This window comes from Lactuca virosa, chromosome 1 (genome assembly GCF_052849685.1).
Source record: "Lactuca virosa cultivar CGN04683 chromosome 1, Lactuca_virosa_CGN04683_v6, whole genome shotgun sequence".
Classification (NCBI taxonomy): domain Eukaryota; kingdom Viridiplantae; phylum Streptophyta; class Magnoliopsida; order Asterales; family Asteraceae; genus Lactuca; species Lactuca virosa.
In genome coordinates, this window is record NC_136426.1 from 190,225,578 (window position 1) to 190,233,653 (window position 8,076).

The 8,076-nt window shown below is 33.6% G+C and overlaps 1 long non-coding RNA gene across 1 annotated transcript; it reads left to right on the forward strand.

Annotated features, from left to right (window-relative positions):
• Positions 1–664: 664 nt before the first annotated feature.
• Positions 665–1,708, forward strand: LOC145163398 (uncharacterized). The gene is made up of 2 exons (XR_013739695.1): positions 665–1,202; positions 1,288–1,708. It is a non-coding gene; the product is annotated as an uncharacterized LOC145163398 (long non-coding RNA).
• Positions 1,709–8,076: the final 6,368 nt, after the last annotated feature.

The window sequence follows — 8,076 nt, forward strand, 5'->3', positions numbered from 1 at the left end:
TATTATATATTAAAAATAATATTTATTCATATATACTAATCCAATTAAAATATCCGATAACAAAGAAATTAAAAATATTAATTAAAAGAAATTAATAACCTAATAAAATAATATTTATTAATATATAAATACTATATATTAAAAATAACATTTATTAATATATAATAATTCAATAAAAATAAAAAGAATATATGTAGAAATGGTCCTTGTAGTTTGGTTGCAGAAATGGTTCCTAAGGGTAAAATAGTCATTTTAAAAAAGTTAGCAGCCAAGCTGTTAAAGTTAACGGAAGAGGGACCAAAACCACAACAAAACTTGTTGAAAAGGACCAAATCTGCAATTTTTCAAAGGTTTTGACCATAACCACATAAAATGAGAAACCACATGGACCATTTTTACAGTTTTGTCAAAAAAAAAAGTATAAAGTTTCATAATAATCAAATAAAAATTAAACTCGTCAAGTAACACATGCTCTATATCGACTTTAATTCCGATTATAATCCTTAATTTTTTTGTAGAACTTGACTAAAGATATTTTTTTGTAAGACTTGACTTAAGATATTTTGTGACCTAAAGAAAATGTTTAGTGGGCATGTTGGAAGGATGAATACCACATGCATGGTTTTGATCAGCATTATTGAGCATGTAGGTTCTGATCAACATTTATTGAGCATTTATTGAGAGGGAAAGTTGGCATGACATAACTCAACTACTCTATGTGACTTGTCGTTTCTTCATTAAACCTCCTCCATCCCCTGTTTTAGTTTAGGTGTTTAAATTGTGAATTCATTTTCGTAGCCTCTTGTGTGTTCATTAATAGTGATGAGGGCAAGTTGGATCTGTAGCTTTTTCTATGGCTTCTTTCTCATCTTCTCATCCATGCTACTCAACTCATAATTTTCCTACATCGATCAAATCTATCAACCACATGGACCAACAAAGAATCTTCTCTCCCTTCAATGGGATTCGCAGATGGCTCAAGGTCCAAAAGGATTGGGGTCATCCTTGAAGAACACAACTTTTCTTGTGGCTTCTTCTGTAAAGGAAGCTGCAAATCTTACCTCTTTGCCATTCTTCTCAATCAATATGATCTGGTGGTTGTTTGGTCAGCCAACCGAGACAATCCAGTCAACGAAGGCGCAATCCTGAATTGCACTGCAGCAGGAGAATTGGTGTTACAAACACAACCCGGAAATCTTCGGGTGGGTATTGCTATTTACCTTCCGAGCTTTTTACAATGACACAAGTTGATGAAAATTTAATTCATAAAGGATTTTGTGCTTGTAGTTCACAACGCCTTCTAGTATATGAATTCATGAGTAACGGATCACTAGACCAATGGAAGATTATTCTTGATACTGCTAAAAATCATCCACTTCGATATAAAACCACAGAACATACTCTTAGATGAGGATTTCAATGCAAAATTATCTGATTTTGGGTTGCTTAAGCTCGTGGATAGAGATCAAAGCCAAGTGATAACTACAATGAGCGGAACCCTGGCTATCTGGCCCAGAATGGTTGGGCTCAATTATCAACGAAAAAGGTGGAACCTTGAGGTCGAATATTACCTTGTTGTTTGAATATTTTGTAATTATCTGACATTTATCTCAATATGGTACTTGAAATACGTGCTTTTAAGCTCGTTACACTCATTTTGTAGCACTAAACTGAAGGAAACATGGAAATATTGATATTTTTTTGTTAATATATTAGAATTTTATAGTATTATATTTTTTATAGATGATATAGTAATTTATATTGGTCCCCAAAGAGAGGAATCAAGATGACAAGATCCATCACTAATTATTCTTTTTCAGCCAGTTAGAATGTTAGATATACAACTTGATACTCTGGTGTTATATTTTTGTCTAGGATATGTTTTAAGGTTTAATAACAAGGTGAACGATTATTTCCCTACAATTTTCAAGTAAATATCTTAAACCTTTGGCTATATTAAGAACAATTTTCTTTCTGTATTTTCCTTCATGTATGTATTCTCGATCCCCTTGGTAGATCCACCGTTCTAATGATTTCTAAGCACAAAATCTCCATCATGAATTTACATATGAATCAACTTTCATCCTTGCAAATAACTCAGAAGCTAGTTTTGTGGAATTCCTCAATTGAAGAACTGAAATAGAGTTGATGTAAGCTACAACTGACATTTCCCAATGGCGTTCGTGGTCAAAATAGAACAAATTCAAAGACGAATTGGATATTTTAGGTTATCTGGCCAAACGAATTGAGAGAATCCTATAGAAGGGGGGGACTAAATTATAAAAATACCATCGATTACACAAGAGTACACCATATTCATCCCAAAGCAAATATAAAACCTGCAATAAATTGACCAGAAAGAAGAAAGAAAAGAGAGAAGAGAAAGAGAATGCAGTGGAGTTCTCGAGCATAGATAAAAAACCATACAACTGAAAAATCTTCACCATCTGATTATCCTTATTCATGAAAGTCGATTCATAGATGCCTTATTGCCTTTTGATCAACCGAGCTTGAAAATTGTCTAAAGATGAGGTTACTTCGAACATGGGTTTGGTTCGGGTCACACTATATCCGTCGGGTCGGGTGATAATGCGGTACAAAAGTATGTTGGCCCATGTGGTTGATAGATTTGTCGCATGTATAAAAGTTTTGGTTACTTGTTTATCCAAGAAATTATAGCATATTATTATTGATTTGTCTATTATAACTTTTTTTAATCTCTCCACATTACAAAATTGTATTTTGAAAGTTCTATTTAAAGAAAATTTATCATTATCTATTGGTAGACTCGGTTTCACAAAGAAGTCTATATTTCTTGAAAGCGAATTCCATTAATCAACACTCTAGTATATTTGGTGCACCGCAAAAAGCTAGGCATCCAGACGAGCAACGCATACAGGTTCAGGTTCATTTATGAAATAATATTTCTAACAAAAAGATTTCCATGCGGCTTGCACCACATGAAATTACTTAAATCCCTTAGCACTATACTATGGCACCTACACAAGTGGTAGCTCTTTATTTTTCTAATATTTTATTTTTATTTATAACTTATAAACTAGTAAAGGTGGTTAGTTACAATTTTTATATATGTTTATATTAATTATCACACATTCTTCAAATGGTAAAAAATGGTAAACATATTTTTTAAAAATAATGTTGTAATACGAAGGAATTAAAGCAGAATGATGCAATAAACAACTTTATAAAATCATGTTTTTATTTTTTACATTTAATTCTAGATCTTTGAATTTTTTTAATATTATAGCTTGCGGTATCTGTCATTTATTTTTTTTCGTTAAAGTTGTGTATCTTTCATTTTCTCTACCGAATAATGTCACGAGTATCACGGAATTTAACATACATGCCACAACCTGTTTTGCAAAGCTTCATTTACTATGGTTTCCAAAACATTTTAAGCACGTTTTTATTTCTTACATTTGATTCTAGATATTTAAATTTTTTTAGATTTGTAGCTTGTGGTGTGTGTCCATTATTTTCTTTTCTTTGCTATAAATGTTATGAGAAATTTGTTGGATTAGGTGTCTAAGCCCATAACTATTTTGGTATGTACTTGACCCGATTATGAGCATGGTCCTTTTGGGTTGCCTTCACCACAACAACTTGTAGGATTAATTAAGGAGAAAAAGTATTAATTATGATTTATTATTATATTATGAGAATAATATATTAAAGGAGAAATCATATTGTTTAATTAATATTAGTCAAGAATTAAATAAGAATTAATTTTGTGGCTAAAAGAGATTAATTAAACTTAGGGGACTGTTATGCAAATCATTGATAGTTGCATAATTGTGCTAATGAACTCCATAGAGTTGGAGTGGACGAAATCTATGGGGAAGCCCATAAGAATTCGTCCAAGGCCTCTAAGGAATGAGTCCATGGGCTGCTTAGGGCCTAAGCAGTCAGATTAGGGTTTCCTAGTTCAAAACCCTAATAACCTAACTATATAAGGACCCCTAAGGCCCCAAAACGTGTCTAACTCTTTGAGAGAACCCTAGGACGGTTTTGGTGCCTCCTCCCATCCTTCTTCTTCATCCTTATTGCTAGTGGTGTTTGTGACTCCATTAGAGGTGCAACATTTGAGGCACTAGGCATTCAGAAGTCAATTACAATAAGGATTCAGATTGTTATTGGAATATAACAATCAAGGTAAGATCTAAAACCCTAATATTGATTATTGTATGCTAGATCTAGGGTTTATAGCTTTGGATGATTATTGCATGTTCATTAGACAAACTAGATCCAAAGCTTTAGGGTTTGCAGGTACACCATAGGATTGATGTAGTGCTCAAAACCCATCAGTGGTATCAGATCTTAGGCTGTTTGTTTGATGTATTTGATGTTTTACATGATTATTCAAAGCTGGAAATCAAAAAATCTTGGATCTCGATGTTGGACTCGCCGAGTCCATATGTGAACTCGCCTTGGATCTCGATGTTGGACTCGCCGAGTCCATATGTGAACTCGCCGAGTTCACTAGCAACTCGACGAGTCCAAGGTTGGCTCGACTAGTCGGAGTATCAGATGCCAGATTTTTTGGGTTTTTGACCTATTTTGCTATGGGATAATTACCAAAAACGTTTTTTATTGATAAAATCCGATTTTTATTAATTTGGAGTGATTATCCTTACCAAAATAGCAGATAATTGTCAAAATTAAGATAATTACTTGTTTTATAAGATAAATATTAATTATTTGTAATTTTGATTTGAATTATCTTGTAAGAAATTGAATTAAGTCAAATTTAGATAATTACCAATTATTTGATTAATTTAATTATTTGTAATTTGATCTAGATAGTTTTGAAAAGTTTCAAAACTTGGCCTCAAGTTTTGGAATTTAAATTTTTTGATTAAAAGTTTAATTTTTGAAATATTTAAATTCTTAAACCTTAGTAATTTGAAAATTTTCAAAAAGTGTACCTCTTGGTTTTGTAATTTAAAATTTAATTAAATAGCTTTAATTTTCAAATCTTAAATTTAGAACCTTGATGTTTTGAATAGTTCAAATTACACTCTTATGGTTTTATTAAGTTAATTAAAAGTTTAATTAAAGGAGAAAATTAATAAAACCACCTAATATTTTAAAAGTGTAAAATACACTTTTATACTATATAAAATTAAAAGTCTAATATTATATATATGAGTAAAGAGTCAGTCTTACCATTACTAGGCCTCATTCATGAAGCTAATCTATAAAGGGTGTTTAAGGAAGCCGCCTGTAAAATGACCGCCATTAGGTATCCACTCTTACCCACCGCACTCTTGACCAGTGGAGGGTCGTTAGCCGAACGGGTAGGATAGGACACAACCTTCCATTATAAGTATAATGAATGCAAAGTAACTAAATGGTTTTATAAATTCTCAAATCTTAGTTACTTTAGGAAAAATGTAAAGTTGGTGCTAATCCATGAAATTACACTTTGCACCTTGCTGAGACGTTAGTGGAGTGTGTGTGGTTAACCGGCACACTAATTTGGGACTGGCAAGGGTGGAAAAAGGTAACTCGATGTTTGTCATAGATCAATGGAGCGTGTGTGGCTAACCATCACATTGATTAGGTGATCGTAACATGAGGATACCAAGTATATTTGCATGGTTATTCACACCTTGTTTGTGATCCTCGGCATCCCAGTCACAAACTTGAAGGGCATAATCGAGATTAAACATGCCATTGAAAAGTTCAGTGAATCTCAAAAGATCTAGGAGTTTCAATTCATTTAAAGCTTAAATTTCCTTTTCGTTTTTCATGGTGGAAATTGGTAAATCGTCATTTACCTACCTTCAAATATTCTGCAACTTGATTACGGCATCCCTCTTCTAAGTTGTAGAGTATTGTGTTGGATGCTATATCAAGGAATCTTAACAACTAACTTGAATTTTCTCCCATTTTGTAGATGTCTAGTTCTGACAATCACGGTCTTCCTAAATCCTTTGGAAATAGCTTTCCACCTGAAGATGATAATCTACGATTGGATCATGGAAATGGAAATCATGATTCACTTCCTCCACCTCCTCCAATTATTCTCCCTGACCCACAAGTTCAAAAGCTTGAAAAGTTCAAGCTCACTCAAGCCCTTTTGGCAAGTAAACACGAAGATGGAAAGTTTGTGTGTGCACACGTCTTGGAGATGAAGTCACACATTGACAGATTGGGTATGATGGGTGTTGTTGTCTCCAAGGAGCTGGCTGTTGACTGGGCTCTTCAGTCGCTTCCTGACTCATATAGTGAGTTCGTAAGAGAGTACTATATGATGGACCACGACATGACCCTCATTGATTTGACCTATTTGCTTGTTGCTGCTGAATCAGCAATGATTTGGCACACTAGTCAAGCAAACTCCCAAACTTCAATGGACATTGAAAATGGTGACATTGGAAATCCAGAAAAGGTAAATTCTGAGATAGTTCCTTGTGCCATTCCAAAAGAGTCCATTTGCTTCTACTGCGAAGAGAAGGGGCATTGGTTACGAAGCTTCCCTAACTATCTGAGAGATCTAAGAGATGGGAGAGTCAAGTTGTATGGCTCTACTTCAGGTATAAAATCCACTATCTAACTCTTTTAAGTTCCTATTTTAGATTCTTAATACATGATGTGATAAGATTACATTTTGATGTTTTGTAGGATAGAAGAAAAGAGAGGAAGCTTAAGGGAAGAAATGAGCTGAATCTAATCGTGAAGAAATGGATTTCGATCACATTGCTTGAAGATTGGATTCTTGAGCTACTACTTTAGAGTTAGAATAGATTGCTTAGGAATATGTAATAGCATAGTTTTCATTTAAATTGCATTCTAAGGACAAGTTTTTCCGTAATAAAATAAATTTTGAGTTTTATCTTATTTATTTATCCTTGCAATGGCATGTGTGAAAATTGATGTTTGTGTATTGCTATTTTTAGCAATGTGGAAGTGGATGTGATTCTTGGTTTTGCTATTTGTGGTAGTGTCAAAAGTTTACCAAATAGGGAGAGTTTCTCATCGCCCGAGTTTCAATTGGACAGAAATTTGGAATCATGCAACCTGTATTGTATGATGAATGAAAACCTTCCATATTTGGGAAATTAAGACTAATCCTTGACAAAGAGTCAAGTGAAGGACTAGGGGATCAGGTGCACTTGGTTGTGCGTTGGTCAAGTCCACCACAAAGAGAGATAAAAATATTTGTCATGATTTACTAAAGTTTAGAAAATATGGTTATACTTATAAGATTAAGTGTAATTCTGAGTAGATTGAAAGAGTTTCAATGAATAGCAGAACGAATAAGAAGAATCAAGTAGGCAGAAAGATAAAAAGTTTCTCTAATCTGAAAAGATGGGAGAGTACTTTTGTATCGTGTTTTATGATCGTCGTAATGATTAAGAATCATATCACAATTGATCCTCTAAGTAAATCTTAGTACACTAGTATGGCTAAGAAGAGGAATCGTGAAATTGTTGAAATGGTTAAATCAAAATGGTCGATCATGCTTCGATCCAATATTGAGTCTTAGAGTCATACTCCAAGATTGTGACTTGAGTGACATATCTTAAAAAGGTTTATAACAATTATCAAATGTGGAGTTTGAAAAAGTTTTTCTTGCACATTTGAAATTGGTAAGTTGTGATGTCTTGGATAAGACAAAGCCCAACTAGGACCAATTATGTAAAGTGTTTGTCTTGATAGGATTTCGCACTAACTCTTGAATATTTGTTTGCCAAGGAATGATTCCTTGACAAGAGAACCTTATATGTCAAGGAGTCAGTGGGAGTCTTAATGATCTTGAAAAGTTTCAAGAACAAATCAAGAATAAACCTAGTTGATCATCACTAGCACACGACTTGAGGTTTATAACCTATCGTATTGGCATATTCCTTGTTTCTGTGTCATTCCAGTTGAGTTAATTATGCATATGAGTTCTATGAGTTCTCATTTGAATGCATAAAGGCAAAGCACCTTGATCAATGGAAAGTACATTGATATGTAGGGGTGAGTTGCTGAACAACTTGGAAGACATGGTGGGCATTCGTGCTACCATGAGGCAAGAAATCGAGATTGAACAAGTTCAGTCCATAT